General features: G+C 37.9%; 1 protein-coding gene across 1 annotated transcript in view; it reads right to left on the reverse strand.

Moving 5' to 3' along the window:
* Positions 1-5,606, reverse strand: part of LOC139125348 (uncharacterized) — a 20,295-nt gene extending 14,689 nt beyond the window's left edge. Inside the window, exon 1 of the mRNA XM_070691440.1 lies at positions 5,454-5,606. The gene's annotated coding sequence lies outside the window, so the exon portion shown is untranslated. The remainder of the gene's footprint in view (positions 1-5,453) is intronic.
* Positions 5,607-19,078: the final 13,472 nt, after the last annotated feature.

Genomic DNA, 19,078 nt, shown 5'->3' on the forward strand with positions numbered 1-19,078 from the left:
ATGATACTATAACCTAACAGCAGGGTAGCCGCGACTGGAATATTTTCATCCGAGTTTTGACCTCACAGCTGTTTGATATATCTTTCACTATAAAGTATGAAACAAGTAGTGTTTATATTTTGTGACTGATAAGTATTACAAGAGCTGCAAACTGCATGATCTTGAGATTCCTTCTATGATTATCGGATGTACGTAATCATTGTTCTCTGTGTGACCAAATAAAGGTAGGATGCACTATATTCTGGCAAAGTAACTTCTAAAGGATGCAAGCTTAAATTATTTTCAGGCTTATTATCAAATAAAAACCCTAACACTGCTAACTTTATTGAATTTTTTTCAACTTGAAGTAAGAATTTCACTGAACCTTAAAATAATGCGGAATTCACCAATGGGTAGTGTTGCTGTGATGTTAACGTAATGTGGTAACGAGTGATCTGTTTTGTAATTTTTGTTTTCGTTTATACCCCAGGTAATTTTTCAATCTTCATGTAATATACTCTCTTACATCGTTCGGGGTCTCCTACTCGTCACGTTTGTAACAATTTATCTACTCAGTCTGTATCAAACGGTAAAAACCGTAAGTAAAAAACATGATTATGAGAATATATGTATGTATGTATGTATGTATGTATGTATGTATGTATGTATGTATGTATGTATGTATGTATGTATGTATGTATGTATGTATGTATGTATGTATGTATGTATGTATGTATGTATGTATGTATGTATGTATGTATGTATGTATGTATGTATGTATGTATGTATGTATGTATGTATGTATGTATGTATGTATGTATGTATGTATGTATGTATGTATGTATGTATGTATGTATTTATGCACTTATTTATTCATTTATTTATCATTGACATCTCCAAATTATCTGAGCTTGAGGCGATTACAGCGTATTGAACTCTGACATGTTTCCATGACAACAGTCATGATGGCATCTTTCACAAATTTGTTTGTCATCAGTGTTGTCTCGCTGAATATTTTGTAGAACCATGTCACAACGCTGTACATCACTGGAACGTTAATGAAACTTTGGTTTGTGTCCGCTTTGAGGAGTAAAACGAATTTAAAGGGACATAAGCTGTAATTTGTGGCAAGTTTTTCAGTATTCTGCTTCTGTATATCAACTACCGTGTCTGACCCTAATCAGTTTGTCATGCTGAAATTTCGAGTGATTCTTTTTGTCAACACAGCTTGTATGTGTGTAGTGATCATTGTTTATTGTTTACAAATGAATTCTAGTCAGGACTTGAATACAATTTTCAACAATAACAATGGAGATTATACTCATATAGGTTCTGTTGATATGCTAAAATACTTGACAGTTTACTAAGGATTCAATGCAGAAAGTGTAGGGGAACCACGAAACAAAAGTTCTGAAAAAATAGCCAAAAGATACAGCTTATGGAGCTCTAAGATCACACAGCAAGTGATGACTGTAAATCGGTTTCCGTCTTTACCCTAACCAAATATTATGTGAACGTAAACGGACTGAAATCGGTTCCTCGAGGAGAGGCCGATGACCCAATTAATCTGCTTGTTTCGTCGCTGGGGGCGCACGGTGATGATTACATCCTATTGCAACTGGATTATTTGAAAACGCTATTGTCGACCCTAAAATTTCTTTCGGTGTGTCAAAACATAAAAAGGTTCTACTCTCCCTAATTCAATCAAGGCACGTCAAGGAGTGCACACGTTGCTTTTTTTCCTGTTTAGTTCTACAAATATCTACAAACAGCGGCCGTTGCTATCAATCTAAAAGGTCGACCAATTTCCCGTTCATTATCAGACGTAAATCCCCACGAAGCAGGTGCTTGCCATTTTATCGTCCGTCTCGTTTCGTCCACGTAGCTCGTAGCAACCGGATTTTCCATTTAAAATGAAAGTACGAATGTCATCTTCGGATCTTTTTATTCGCAGCTTGAGTTTTGGGATTCAGGGAAAAGATTCGATTCATGCATGACTCTCTGTTTTCCTTTCTTATTAGATTGAATTTTCTTTTCTTAACCCTTTCCTGCCAGACAGTATCACTTCCCCATCAGCCAAGTTAGTAAAAAGTGGTATTGAGCCAAAACATGAAGTATTTTCCCCTGCTTGGCTTGGTCCGTTATAGCATCTTTAGTCCAAAAAACAAGTGTACAGTATTTATGTTTTCAACAGCCTTCAAATATATTCAATATTATGTTAAAATATGGAATATGTTGTGTTTCATTAATTTTAACCATCTTGACCTGGTGATGAAATATGGACTTGGCAGGAAAAGGGTTAAACTATTGCGCTCATAATAACACAAGAAATGTAAAATATTAAAGTCTAAATATACATGCATATTTACATTTTTGATTGACATGTGGCACAAGACCACTAATTAATTTCCCATAGGCCACCACAGTAGCATTGAGCTCAATTTTCCTATTTTTAAACATTCAGCGGCACGAATCCTCTTAACAGGTGTTAGGTCAATGTCGGCTTGACTACTGATTAATTTTGCGGGTGGGCAAGTCCACGGAAATTTTGAGATAGCCATGAAAATAGCGCCCTCAGTCGTGTTTTTGACAAAATTCAGGCTTATTGTTATGATTTCTATTAGCCCTAGAACTCCTCATATTACCACCAAATGCTTCAGCCATTATTCACAACAGTCTGCATTTTGATTCAGGCAAAAAAATATCTTCACAAAAATTCTTGACGTTAAAGTTCAAACTAAACAAGCATCCATGCAGATATCAAAACTTCAAGGTCTGCACTATTTTTCTTCCGAACTATCGAACCCGGAAGTCAATTGGTGATCTTGTGCCATGTGACTGCTGACTAACATTTCAGATGATGGGATGGCTTGATATGTGAGTTAATCACAACTTGAGTATAAATTTATCAAAATAGACTAAGTCAGGACAAACAATGTACTTATGGGGAGTACAGATGTAAATTTGATCAGTGAACCAACTGATGCAAACGGCGGTAAACATGTGACGTGCTACATGCACCGCACACTTCGTCGGTGTCCTGGAACCAGTCGCTCCTTCAGACCAACGAATGTTGTGTTGAATAGTTCGATTATCAAGGGATTCCATGACGATCATGTTGTAACTCGGAAACATCAAGGACAAAACGAAAGCACACTAAAACCGTCTGTTTCTGTAACAGTGGACACAGTGGCACCTGTCAGCGATCAGAACAGGATTGCGCCAAGCCTATGTTTTGATAGGTGTTTATGACGTAGTTATATCGTTATTATGGATGGCAATAATTTACATTTTATAGGTTTTATCGTGGTGAACAGCTATCGTGTCAACAGGACAAGAGAGAGAGAGAGAGAGAGAGAGTGAGAGGAGAGTGGGAGAGAGAGAGAGAGAGGAGAGAGAGAGAGGAGGAGGAGAGAGAGAGAGAGAGTCGGGAGGAGATGGGAGAGTTGAGATTGATCGTCTTCCAATTGACTTGAGTATGATTTTGGAATGAAAGGTTGACTATTGAGAACGAAGAACTACTAAAGCTGGCTTCGCGGAATTTACCAACATTCTATATAGCACTAAATGTTTAAACGAAGCATGCATTCAAAATAAAATATAAGTTTAGCGAATATACAGTAGACAACGTTGTGACGTATTGATGCCACGACAAAGTGATGTGTTATTTTCCGTATTACGCGTCATTAAGCCATGGATTTATCGCAAGAGGGTACATCCATGTCTGAGCAGACAATAGCCAGTATGAAAGAGAAATAATGGCCTTTGTTTGCACTGCGACAGTTCTTTTGTTGCCTAGGTTGAAAGCTAAGTGTTATCTTTTTTCCCGAGCAGAGTTGTCGAGGATCGAGGATTCTGATATCACCGTAAAGTGATTCACATTTTTACCATACAATTATTCAAATGAACTCCCTGTGAGCCAGTAGCGATACATGAGGTAGACGATTTGCACGATTGCAAAGCATTTATTGTGGAAAGTCGCCGATCGGCAGTCAAGGACGCACAGTGCATAATATTCATGTTCCTGTCCTTAGATGTCTATTACGGTTTGTTATTTTCATGCAGTGTTACCTTGCCATGGCCAATCTTTGTGCAAGTATAGACAAGATCGCGTCTTAAGTCCCTCCATCACGATGGTTTAGACTCCTTCACTATGTCTAAATTTAGAATTAACTGAAATCTCGCTTTAGACCTGATCTGGGCCTCTTCCTATCCAGCAATGAACAACTACAGACCAGAGAAGTTAGACAAAAAGCGCATAATCTCCCGATACCATTGACTTCAAGCTTCTGTATACGAGTGAGAAACGGAGCGCCATGCTTAAAACATGGACGTAATTTCTCCCTTGTGACAATGTCTATGCATGGATGTTACATCCATGGTCTATGGTATGTTTGGGATGTTTTCATCAGCTTTATCGTAGTTTTTGGAGGGTCTATGGCTTTATCTCAGAGCAAATAGATTAACTGTGCACAACTTTCAAGGGAGAACAAAGCTCTAAAATTCACATAAACAGTAATTGTCAACAGTCACTGATACGAGAACAAGGATTGAGGACTGCACCTTTAAGCATAAACCGTTGGGTCAATATTCTAATGATGAATTTTTATGGTAAACACTGTATAAGTTTTAACATGGGCGTACTAGTACGTCCATGGTTTTACCTCCTTGAGTCGATAGACAACAATATTCTGAATATTCATAATCAAATCATCGAAACATGGCGTCTACGTTCCAATCTGAGGTCAGTGCTGAAGTGCAGTGATGGCATAGAACCTTTACTCTCGCCGTCTGACAAACACGAAGGTCTAAACCCTGTTTGACGGGCCCTTTGTCATTGCAAGTCCACGAAAAGCGATCCTTTGTTCTGACCTTACAGTGTTACGTAACGACAATAGGTTGCAGTGCTGCTCTGAAATTCTGACAGGAAATCCACGAGGCGTCGCCCTTCACAAACAAGGGGTTCGCTATCCCTAACTCCGAATCGCTGCACGTTTGGAATGTCGAAATATACAGGGCGTGACTTCAATTTCTGTTGTCTGAACATTTCAACACTTATCGATTTCAGATTCTCGATAACATCACAGTCCCTCTATGATAGAGGGACTGTGATAACATGACTATGGGCCATTGTTTCCCTTCCTTCCTCCTTGTATTGTATGAAGGCTAACTCCATGTTCATTGTCGTTGTCCGAGTTACTGGAGTGTAGTGCAGAAGTGGGCTACACACTGTATCATATACATTGAAACAGACTTTCTGCCCTGCTTACTGCCCTGCTTACGAAGTCAATTCCGAATGTCATGACGCAGTTCACGGAGCATGTATTAATGCTTAGCCACACTGGCTTTGTGTTGAAGCTCTGTGCTCTGAAAGCCGGAAGAAATACCTACCTTCGTCCATATGTCCACTATGAGAGTCGACGGCGAGCTTAAAACGCTTATATTAAGATGTTGTACAATTCTACATATCTTACCTGATCTAGGGATGGTATGCTGGCCAGATAGAACCCTTCGTCGCTGTGTGAAATCGTGGAGAGACGGTTTTGATTGTCGTTCGCGTACACATTACATGGCCTTCAAGTTCAGGTGAGAAGAAAAACGATGATTACGTAATACATGCGCATGCGGTAAGCGCAAGAGATGGTTATTGGATTTCTCAGCGGTGAGCTGTGCATACGCTGCTGTGTCATTTGATTATAAAATGAAATATATCCAATTACCTCATGATTTATTGATTTTTCTTTATTGTACATCATGAATAAATCCATTTGATACATGTGATCGACCAATTTATTTATCTACCGTGGCCAATCACAGTAATGGGCGACAAGAGGTACCAACGCATAATCTGTATATGGTCATCGCGACGCCATGTGGAGAGCAAAGCTTTTCACAAGAAAGTGTTCTCGAGCGCATTCTTGGCGGCAGGCTGACGATTTCTCCAGTTTCGTGGTCAGCGAGCTGGGAAAATGATCTGCTAAGATTTTTTTTTACTTGATTGGCAATAAAGGCAATCGCACGAAGGGAGGGCATGAGCGTGAGTGTGTGATTGGCATCAGCTGAGTAGGTAGGTAAACTGACCATAACAGGGTGGATTAGAGATTAAATAGAATAGCGTGCAGCGTAGTGATAATAATGAGTCTAACGAGCACTCTGGTGTGTAGGACACATGATAACTCAGACACTGCATAGATAATAGAATATTGCAAAGCACAGTGTTCCACAGCCAGTGTTCCTCAAAATGACTCAGAAAGATTTGTGTTTTAATGGCCTGACCGATTTGAAATTTGTGTAATTGCGTTTTTCATTTGCTAAAAAATTGAATAATTTTATTGCGTGTATATATATATATTATATATATATATATATATATATATTATATATATATATATATATATATATACGCAATAAAATTATTCATATATATACGCAATAAAATTATTAATATATATATATATATATATATATATATATATATATATATATATATATATATATATATATATATATATATATATATGGACGTAAAAGTATGTATGCGTCCGGCTGTCAGTGTTCTTTATTCCACAATACTTTGAAAATTTCTAATTTTGCGTCATACGACTCGTTCGTGGTGTATATTCTAACAATTTATGACCAGAGCATGCGTACTATGATCATCGTGTTCCATGACTATGCAAATAGAATGAAATAATAACGTGTACAAGGATGTAAGGCAATGTAATGTGCGCATGGAGAAAGTGTAGACTTATTAATTATGATGATATGCCATGATGGTAAATTACATTACATTACAATTTAAAGTTAAGAGTAAGAATTGCGAATGAAGCATATTGGACTTTTTTAATTTCAATTTTCAGTTTTAAAATTATTTTACTTACGTGTGGGACGGCTTTGGTGTTGACTCAATAAATTAATCCGCTTATACGGACAGCCGATTTGCAAGTTAGCTATGTTTACGGAACAATTAAAGTACATGTAGTATGTACATAGGTTGGTGAGAAGATAAGGACTTTTTAGGTAATAAAGAAAGTAGTCAGACGGTTTGGAGTTGAAATCTTTTTTTGAAATATCACAGTCGAAATGAATAAAATAAAATAAACCGTTGTAAAATGAACCCCACCCCAGGGGACTGACTGCTGTGCCCTGTGTTACAATCGGGAACGAATTTATGGTTCAAATTCAACAACATCACGAGCAGTTCACCGTGACGTCAAGAGAATGCATTTCATCATTGTGAAACAAGCTCTGTCTGTCTGTCTGTCTGTCTGTCTGTCTGTCTGTCTGTCTGTCTGTCTGTCTGTCTGTATGTATGCATGCATGTCTGCATGCATGCATGCCTGCCTGCCTGCCTGCCTGCATGCATGCATGCATGCATGCATGCATGCATGTATGTATGTATGTATGTATGTATGTATGTATGTATGTATGTATGTATGTATGTATGTATGTATGTATGTATGTATGTATGTATGTATGTATGTATGTATGTATGTATGTATGTATGTATGTATGTATGTATGTATGTATGTGTGTGTGTAGGTAGGTATGCGTGACATATTTTTCCGTGTGCCCTTCAGGCGCGTGACTTTAATATATCAGACATATATATCAGCGATATCTGTATGTTTTGTAATTTGCGGCGAGCCCTTCGGACACGCTACTTTAAAATACCAGACATATTTCTCAGCACTGCCTTGAGCCTCATTAATTTCATACACCAGACATATATACCAGAGATATCTGGATGTTTGATATTTTTCAGTGCGCCCTTCAGGCACAACAGTATTTTAATATATCAGAGATATATGTCAGAATTAACGGACTACATCGAGGTATCTACATCGAGGACTACACTGGTACCTACCTATAGAGGGCGGTAGACAATCCTCCAACCGATTGCGTGAAACAAGGTAACAATGATAAACCGAACGAATACATTTCACCCGTGTCGGAGACAAATTTCGAAGACAGAAATCCCGGGGGGGGATCTGGTGATGACATCGGACAAAATGAAGACGATTAGCGAAAAGCCATGCAGGCGTCCACACTGCCATACTTACATATGCCATTCAGTAAGTGAGGTGTAAACAACCCACTGACACAAATCAAGTCACCGTCTTAGTCGCCGTCAGAACATGATTCTTAAAACTTCAACTTATCATGACGCTGTGCTCTGCTGTCAAAAGCACAAATAGCAGTGTAACTTTTGACATTATTTTCAGGACAGTATATTCGTTCTACAGAGTAATAAGCTTTAATGCTAATTTATTCTTCTCCATTAACTGTGTTCAAAAATACATACAGTGCACATATCGGCCTTGCCAGCAAGACAGTGAATGTGCCATGTTGCGAGTGTTTATTAATGTAGTTTCGACTAAAATCCAATCGTCAAAGACTAGACAGCTACTAGACACACAGGTTTTGTCAGCAAGTTTGAAGATGGGCATTTTAGATATTTATTAGTGGAAAGAGATAATACTTTTACATGTAGAAAAATAATTTTATATGTAGGAAAACAATTGATATAAAATACATCAAATGTTACATCTGCAATGCCGCTCGACACGACTGTTTGGATTAAATGAAACTACGGCCCCACGGACGAAATCGGGAAAGAATCGAATCAAACTATAACTTTAAGGTTAGTATTCACCTGAGCGCGTGTGACAGACACAGATATGGAACTTCAGCACGTTAATGCTTGCGTAAATAATTTGGCTGCAATATCAGTTTGGCTGAAGGTGGTTGTACCCTCTTACACATCACGTATCTGCGGCCTGCGTTCTATGCAATATACGCTATGAGTAACAGAAAAACACTGGGTACACCGGCATATTCAACTAATTTCTATAAAAATAACCGGTCAAAAACGGAAATGGAAAAGAAGATGAAACGCCTCTAAAAGCTTATTCCAATATAATTTCTGTTATTTGATATAAGTATGGATTTTCTTTCACAGCCCTCTATTTCTCCATCGAAAAACTGATCCTGAAGTTCTCAATCTTTTAAGATGGTTTAGATATGCAAAGAAAACCCTGGGTATGACAGCATTTCGGCAAAGCTCTTAGTCAATGCTGCCGAATATATTGCAGCTCCACTTTAATCTTTCTTTTGCAAATTGTAAATGCTCTTAAAGTGGCTAGAGTAGTACCCACTTTAATAAAAGGTCTAAAGGAGAATCCTGCAAACTATCGCCCCACAAGGCTGTCAATTTTCGGCTAGTAAATTATTTTAACAAGCATGACTTTTTTTGTAAGCATCAATATGGATTTTGTAAGAACTATAGTGCAGTTGTCATTATAAATTTGCTGTGTTACCTGACGTCACAAATTGATAGTACAATAGTAATCTTCTTAGATTTTTCCAAGGCTTTTGATACCATTGACCACAAAATCCTCTTAGCAAAGCTCTTACATTATGGCGTGAGAGGAAATCCTTTACTATGGTTTGCAGACTTAGTCTATCTGAATCGGAGATATCAGTATGTGTCTGTAGATTGTATTAATTCTCTTCAATTGCCTGTCACATGTAGGGTCCCTCAGGGGTCCGACACTCTTTACATTAATGATCTTCACAATTCAAGCGATTACTTCGACTTTCGTCTATTTGCAGACGACTCGAACCTTTTTCATACATATTCTAATAACATTAACTGAATTGATCTTTCACCAGTAGAAAATCGCTTGAGAAATGTAACACGTTGGTGTGACGCTAATAAGCTCACCGTAAACATAAATAAGACAATGCAAATTATGTATTTTTCCATCAAAAACGTAGAGCAATATATTTATATGGTGATCTTTGTGTGAAAAATCAACATCTAGTTAAGAGTCACCAAGCGTCATTTGTCGGGGTAATTATTGATGAGCACCTTACATGGAAACCACACATTTCAGAGGTAAACACAATGATAAGAAAGAAGGCTGGAATATTATTAAGATTAAGACACGTTGTACCACAAAGTATCCCCACTTTGCTTTATGTATCATTTATTTAACCCAATGTAACATATGGCTTAGAAGTATGGGGCAATACATTAGTCATTTATAGTATAAGACGACTTCGTCTGCCGACTGCTTTCTCAGACCTGGTCATATTCCACACATGAATTCCAGATGTAATATCCTAGCTTTGTGAGATTTTTTACAGTCACAGTTACTATTTTCTCCCCACAAAAGTACATGTATCATTTATTGGACAGCAGCCCATAATAGCTTTTGATAATGCAATGTACATATGAGTTAACAGGTCTAGGCTCGACTATCGCATGGCTATATTCCTAGCTCCTTCTTGGCAATGCATTCTGCGGAATTTGAATTGTAACACACTACTTTAAGCTTAAATATGAAAACAAAATGATGATGATGATGATGATGATGATGATGATGATGATGATGATGATGATGATGATGATGATGATGATGATGATGATGATGATGATGATGATGAGGGTGATGTTGATGATGATGATGATGATAGTATAAATAACGGAAGAAATCCCCTACAACTATGATAATTTAATTGAAGGTAGCTTCGCAACATGGCCCTCAGTGCACTGCTGGGTCGGCTTCAGAGCAAGTAAAGAGACGTTTACTGCTGACGGCAAATCACTAGAGAACCTATCCAACACTGAGCCAATCTCTTCCCAGAAATCATGTCATGGCATATATCTCCATTGAGTCTAAGATTTATTACTCATGGTTGCATAGGCACCATGGTCAAGATTATCTGATAGCCTATCATCTATTTGGTAAGTCATACCCTGTCATCAATCTACGTACTAACTGAAACGTTTCACGATATTTTTCATCATTTTTTTATTCTGTAAACGATAATGATACACAAGCGAATGTTAAAATGTCCATAAAGTCTGTTCAAATACGCACCACTACATTCGACTGTTTGCACGAGTTGCTTTCTTGTGGCACTCTGAGCTTAGAGGGCGCATTTTCCATCTCTGAGACTTGTGTTCTTGTCTTCCGCCCTAAAAAGGCTTTAGACTTGAATTATCAAGATGACATTCAGCGAGTGGTCGATAGCAAAACAAAGGATTGTGTAAGAATTGAAGGCGAAAAATAATTTAACGTCCAAATGGCCATCAAAACAGAACACTAGAGTGAAATAGGGTTTGCTTGATTTTTATGAGCTATGATTGAAAAAAAGTTACGGTATGCTTGGATCTAAATGCGATGTAAAACGATAGTTTAGAGTCATTGGGCTTTCAATAAAATAATCCGGGTTTATGAAAAAGTACATCTTTAGTGGCAGAAGGAGAATCTAAGCGAATTTCCTTCCATGGAACTCGATACCATTCTGTTTTAAGACCAACATTACCATCGGGAGCCATTGTGCAGTGTTTAGGATTACGGAGCAAATGCGGCTGACTCGCAGCGTGTTTGCAAGGTTATATCTGATTGGTCGATTGTCACTATTCACAGCATAGGGAGTTTATTTGTATTGTTTTAATTATATTGGTAAGATTCAGCCAACCAATAGGATAACAGCTTCGAAATCGCTGCAAGTCGGCCCAGCAAATGACCAAAACTGTAAAAATATATGTTAATTCTGTGGAGAAAAAATAATTTTTGGGGATTTTTCACAGAAGACAAGATGGTAAAACTGTCACCTCCATCGAAGACTTCAAGCGGCAGCACATCACAAAAATAATGTAAAAGGTTTAGAGTCCAAAAACAGTTCCCATGGCAAACTCTACCTCTATATTAGTTTAATTTTTATCGCAAAAACTGTTGGTTAAACTATCATTTGGAGACTTCTAAACTCCCCATAGCTTATCTCAACCAATTCTATGTCCTGTAGATACATGTAGTCATACACTTAAACATAAACAAAAGAGTATAAGAGTTAGTGCCTTTACACTATGAACAACAGTGACGTTACGTTTGTAACGTCTGCAGAATATGCAAGAACGCATTAAGAGGACAACAGCTTACTTTATATATATATATATATATATATATATATATATATATATATATATATATATATATATATTAATATATATATATATATATACATATATTACTTTTGTTGCATTTTATCCATATGCTTTGCGTTGTGACTCTATTTATGAGGTATAATATTTATTTTCTCTCCAGTCGTATCAGTGATGTATCTCATGGAATAGTAATAATGTCTTTCGTTTTGTGGTGTAATGCTTAAAACGACCTTTCTCTCCACCCGGTCACCAAAACTTTATTACACGCGATGCCATTATCCAGTGTGCGTCATTGCAAGAAACAACTTACAGTGCATATTGTGCATGTGACTAATTAATGTTGAAGCCATACCTAGCTTTGCTGACTCGACGCTTCATGTAAATGTATTCGTGTTAGACTGGATGTAGCGACGATGCGACATAATTCGATGAGGTGGTTCAATGAGTATTCAGACTTGGTTTGATAGAATACCTAGTATACCATGCCGCATATTACCTCATAATTTTTCCTGAAGAACATCTCTTGTGAAACGAGCCAGTTAGAAGTTATTTGCCCTCTGTTATTTAGGCGCTAAAGAGGGTCAGATTACAAGATCGGTTCATCCGACACAGAACACCGTTTTGTGGAGGGACCATGGTTTAATATGGTGCAGGCGGCTTTATCATTTATCTTATATTGTGGATGAACTTGTATGGCTGCTACAAGGTCTGTGACAGAGAATCACTTCCATGCTTTAACTTAAAGGAGTTGATCAAGTGTATCCGATTAATCATTTACCCTTTCCTTGAAGTTGTTCAATGACTGGCCGATAAAGCGTCATGACTCGAACGACGCCGTTTGTCAAGAACCAAGCATGACAGAATCAAATCAAAGTATGTCAAGAAGCAGGCACAGCAGAATCACCAGAACGAAAATGTACTCATCACGGAAGTATTTAGTGTTGACAAATCAGCTGAAAGCGAAAATGGTATCACTGTTCACTGTTTCTCATTCTAATGCACATGTATGATTGTTAAGTCATATCCATGGGTAACCTCCCGTCGAGATAAAGATGGCATAAAATCTTTTCAGATGATTTATCGAACATGGCTGACACCCGTTTGGTATATCGTAGTTTATTAAACGCTTTGCATAAGAGATGTCTTTTGGGCACTTTCTTGGCATTTTATCCATTATGCTTTGCGCGACGTCGACGTGGCTTTCTTTATAAGGCATGATGTTTATTTTCTACAAAGTCATATCTATGATTTATCTCGTGAAATAGGAACAATAATTATCTTTCGTTTGCTGGTGTAACGCTTGAAGCGAACTATCTACCCGGCCCGTCATCAAACTTTATTACATGCGATGCCATTATTTAGTTAAAGTGTGCGTCACTGCAAGACATAACTGACAGCGCATGTAATGTTTTCTATTGCTAGTTCAGAACAATGCAGGATGTATATAGCATGTATCAGTAGTAATGCCTTTGGGAGCTCACAATAGCCAACGCATAGGTTCCAAATGTGGTTTCTACAGAGGATCACAAACAGTGTACCTCACATTCCGCCTTTTAAAAAAATCCTTTGACATTAATTGCATGCGGTGCAATTTAAAATCAAAACACTACTGTAACATCCATTAATGAGAAAGCCATTACGCACAGGGCCTTAATTCCCGGGGAATAAACCGACCTGTACCCATGGAGATGTAGATCACCCTCTGTGTTTGTCGGATGCCAGACGGCTGGCTACTATATAGTTCTTAAGAGTTACAGGTCACTGTTTACAAGAAAGTATCATCGGCTTTACAAAACTTTACCGCCAGACACTTTATGACAACAACGCATTAAAGGTTAAAACGACCTTTTGCTAAAGGGTACCATCGCCGTTGAATATACTTGCCATTCGTGCTGCAGAGTGCGGCCTCTTAAAGGTCATCATAGTTTTGTGATAATAATGCAAACATCTTTTTTGCGATGTAATCATAGGGTTTCGCTGTTGTACCTCAATTTCGAAAGCACAAACTTGCTGAGCACTTTGATGCGCCCGGAGTGAGTCGGTCGTTTTTTATTCGCTTAACTCTACATAAGCCAGTGTGTCCAACCGAAGTGAAGTCCCCTACTGTCAGAAAGTAATCTTTTCTGCGCAAACAAAATCTCGAAGTCACCAGCCAGAACTGATGAAGAAAAGGAAGCCAACGAAATCCTCTTGCTACACATTATTCGTTTGTTTGTAGTGTTGATGTATTTTTGCGTTTGTATGGTACAAGTTGCTATCGTTATGAAAATGAAACATAAAATATTCGATGAGGTGGTTCAATGAGTATTCAGACTTGGTTTGATAGAATACCAAATATTGTTGTTACTATGCCGAATATTACCTCATTAATTTATCCCTGAAGAACATCTCTTGTGAAACGAACCAGTTAGAAGTTATTTGCTCTCTGTTATTTAGGTGCTAAACAGAGCTAGATTACAAGATCGGTTCATCGGAAGCAGAACAACATTTAATATGGTGCAGGCGGCTTTATCATTTATCTTATATTGTGGATGACTGGTATGGCTGCTACTCGGTCTGGGACAGAGAATCACTTCCATGCTTTCCCTTCAAGGAGTTTATGAGGTGCACCTGCGTTATCACTTACATGTATCTTCTCCTTGAAGTTATGTGATGACGATTTTATACAATGCTTTTCTGGTCAACCACTGGTTGGAGCTCATTTTTAGCGCTTTGAGCTCTTGAAGATTAAATTTTACTATCTGACCTTTTTTCAAAATCGACAATATAACTTCCCCCATATGTAGGGTTAACACAGGGATGGTGTGCTATAATTTGCACGGGACCCCTTGTTTCTGTTCTTGATTTGGTAAGAGAATTGTTGAAAGTTTCTTTGACGAAAGCTCCAACAAATATTAAGTATTTCACTTTCTTGGCGCGTGCTACCTTCCGTGTTTTTATTTTTTCGTTTCATTCTGTTTTGAAAATGCAAATGATATCAGCCGAGCATGGTAATTCTAAGTATTAACCAATGATGATTTTGCTCTGTTGGAGTTTGAAATCAAAACAAGGTGTTAGATTCTAATGCAGTGCCTTGGCGCCAGTAACGGTGGCAAACCTCGCCCTCACAATGGCTACGGTTTTACTTCGTTTATTCGGAGTCCAGGATTCAAATTAATTGGCGCCCATATGGATACTTCTCTGCACTTTGAAACAGACAACGACTCTCTCAAACCTTACTGCAGAACGTAACTCACAAAAATCCGTGAGCATTCATGACAGACCGGGTAGCACTGGACAATGTGTAATAAACCGATCTCAAAATATCCTCAGTTTTCCAAGAGTTTTCTTTGAATGAGACCCATTAAAGACTGAAAAAGTGTATAATACTGTCATAAGTGTCGAAAGTGGCATGTAAATTCAAACGTTTTAACATCATTTTAGATTTCCCGCCATTTTCAAAAACTAATCATGTGACAGAGAAAATAAAGATTACAACAACAAAAATGTTGGCCATCGTGTGTTGTGCATTCAAGTAAATGGCATCATGCTTGTTTCTGGTATGATCACGATGTGTATGTGCAGAAAATACTGTGTTTTTGTACTTTTCCGCGAGGGCGTCATTTTATGAGTGCGGCACATGTTTATGGTCAAATCAGCGAGCAGTGATACCTTCTATACACGTCCTTCAGTTAGCATATTTAAAGAACAAACTTTGGTATGAAAAACACGATTGGAACTAATTTTGGATACTTGGATCTTCATATTTTTCAAATTTCTTAAAAGTGTTAGGGCGCGTTATAGCTGAATGTTGCAATATGGACACTTTTGACAGTATTATACACTTTTTCAGTCTTTAATGGATCTTATTTAAAGAAAACTCTTGGAAAACTGAGGATATTTGAGATCGGTTTATTACACATTCACAGCTATTTGGGGCTTTAACGCTATACAGTGAAATTTTGCATTTTCGAAAACTAAGACGGTGAAAATTTGTCGTACACCAAGAGCTTCAAAATGAACCCCCACAAGTTGTAGATTACTTAATGAGCTCTCAACTTTATCATAGAGTATCAGAGCATTGTGAGCAGTAGCAAATCCAAAGAATCATATTTCTGCACGCTGCACATGTATTTCAAAAAGATGGGAACACAACCCCTTCCAATTTCTTGTCTTCTCACTATAACTTACAGAATATGCAGTAATAATAATAAACAAATATGAGAAAAAATAATAGGTTGACTGCTGTAAATGTTCAGGGTGAATCTAAGATGGAGACAGACCATGGAAGCAATCGGGACAGTTTCATTATGGAAACGTAATGAAATTAGACATAGAGCGTCTGAGAAGATATCGCAGCCATTTGGTCAGTCAAAGACGAGTTCGTTTAAATTTGCATCTTGGCTTAATGCTCAATTTGAGATTTTTGTCTCACGGAGGTCAGACCCTCGTGCTATTTACGTGGATGCATTCACAGCTGCCTGGGAACATGAATATTTCTATACTTTTATGTTCAGTACGAATGGAAGATGCTTATCGAAGGTTTTAGGGCAGGCGGAATTATCATTGCGACGATATGTCAAACTAAGCCTTGGTTTTAACAACTACTGAAGATGATAGAAGAGATATCTCTGGTACTCCAATGGAAGGAATATCTACTTTTGATTCAAAAAAAGAACGAACCACATCTGTTATGGAGTATGTCAAAGGAACTCTGCCTTGCGTAATAAGTATTAATTTGAGGAAACATAACCTTTGCTGAAGATTCCCATATCTGACTGAATTATATTTCAGGGCTGGTATCCTGAATTACACCATACACCTCCGCAAAAACGATTAGTGACATACTGTTTTTTGTCAGATGCAAATGAGTAGATATGTCCGTTCGATCGTTGTTGCTGGGTAGAGGCATTGTCACGGTAATTTCTATAATTGTTAAAGGTATACAGTCATCTGTAATCTAAATATGTCCATATATGGTCAAAGGGGCGTTTCTTGGTATTCAAAACGCCCATGTAAGACATCCCAACACCAGAGGAAGTGTATTCAAGTAAAAACAAACTGGGGAAAACTTTTAAGTTGGTATGCAGATCCACTCGTGAAACATTCACGTTGTCTTTGCTTGAAAACATTGTTGATGTAATTATCTCATCGCACTCTCACAAGCGGCCACCAGCAAGTATCATTGGGACAATTTGTTTCTGAAACAATGGCTCTGAATTTGCTAATATAGCAGTACCTCACAGGGTTCACAAATATAATCTACAATTTTCATTATAACGATAAGGACTAGGAGAACCCACTGAGTTCACCTAGGGTCATACAAGTTTGGAAACAGCAAAGGGGAAAATAGCCAAAATGTCAGTTCTACGTTGCGTAGTGCCTGGCACAGACTGCATGGCAAATAGTTGATCATGAAGAGGGTCAATTTGTTCTTTTGCCACAATGGGCCATTTGCAATACTAGACGGTGAAAACAAATCCACTTTCCGAAGAGTAATTGATGGGCAGTTATATTGGGCGGGGCATGCGCACTGTAACATACGTTTCACTTTGAATGTAACACCATTCCGGCATCTACTTCTATAACATAATACGGCACCACACACGACATGTATTGCACTCACAAACATAATACGGCCCACATTCGTGTTCTGATTAGCATTACGGTAACATATGGGATCCTATAATCGATAATCGGACGGAAAAAGCTTAAGGTTCACTTCTAATAATCTTTAAATGGCAACGACTTTGAAAAAAATTTCAGACATTAACGGCATCCCGGGCCATTCTCTAGGAAGGCAGAATACGAAAGAGGCAGTTCCATCTTGTTGAACGTAATAGCCTAATCGGGATCAATACTTGGCGAGAAACGGTCGGGAGTATTATAACACAGGTAGCTTGCCGCAGTCCTGAAATCACAGATCGACGTCCTTTTGTTGCAGGTTTGAGAACACGTAATTGGGTTCAGCGTTCGTCTTTGCTTCATACAGCGGTGTGTATTTCTCTGTCTTGCAGTTCATAGCTCGTACCACTCGAGAGCAGGACTCAACTCCTGAACTTCATAAATCCTGAACGCCAGTCGATAGGTTCTGATACGTAATATGGTAGGAAATGTATGGACTTCCGTATTTTACAGTTATTTTTCTCAAACCGAAGGGTTCTAGTAATATATATATATAAAGTTCTGGCTATCTGTGTTAAAAGTTGTGTTAGTGGATGGGGGTGTGCGCCAAGCAAGTTGAACGTAAATACATATCATATAGAAAGTCATTACATCTTATTTCCTTAAGGTAGTATGTACCTCGAAAGTGAAAGACTTAAACTTTTGCCCAAATTTCCCTTAGGAATCTTTCAACCATTCTCTTTCAAAATCAAGAATAAAAATCGGGGTCACCGTGCAACTTTTGGTACAAGAGAAATAAATAACCCAAGATTTACCGGTATTTGAAATTCAAAATGGCTGCCATCTCTGTGTTAACTCTATGGAGAAAAAAAAATTTTCGAATTTCGAAAAAGTAAACCGGTGAAAAGTTTTCTTACACCAAGAGCTTTAAAATGAACCCCCACAAATGGTATATCAGAAAAGAATTGTAAAAGTTTGAGAGTCCGAATATCTGTCCACGAGGCGCATACTACCTTAAATTATCTTCTTTAGCCTATGTTGTTTTCTAGTTTGTTCATCGCTTTTTCATTATAGCTCTAAATTAAATTTCACAATCAAATATCTTTACGCGGTACTAATCATCTGACGAAATCGGATCTGATTGAAAAGTTAAATCATATACCGTTCGAGGGTTTGAGGTCAACAATGCAATTTATTAGTTTTTTCCTCGATCTAGGTCACAAAATGATAAAATAAAACGCTTTAGTTGTATATTTGTTTTTATTTTTTATTTCTGTTCGATTTATAATTCGTTTTTTTTTGGTTTTGTACGTTGTGTTTGTTTTTTAACCAATGCTACCCTACTACCGACATGAAATGACCAAAACAGGAGCGTTTAACATTCAGCAGTAATTCTGACACTCAGCAAGACGAATCTCACTGTTCAAAACTGTACGATTCTTACACATACTCCTACAGACATTGGCGTTTTCTGCCGTCCGTTGCGCATCTTCAGTTTCTTTTTAAAGAGTACGTGAAAAAATCCCGCCGGACGGG

This window comes from Ptychodera flava, assembly GCF_041260155.1.
Source record: "Ptychodera flava strain L36383 chromosome 3 unlocalized genomic scaffold, AS_Pfla_20210202 Scaffold_25__1_contigs__length_14229661_pilon, whole genome shotgun sequence".
NCBI classification, from domain to species: Eukaryota; Metazoa; Hemichordata; class Enteropneusta; family Ptychoderidae; genus Ptychodera; species Ptychodera flava.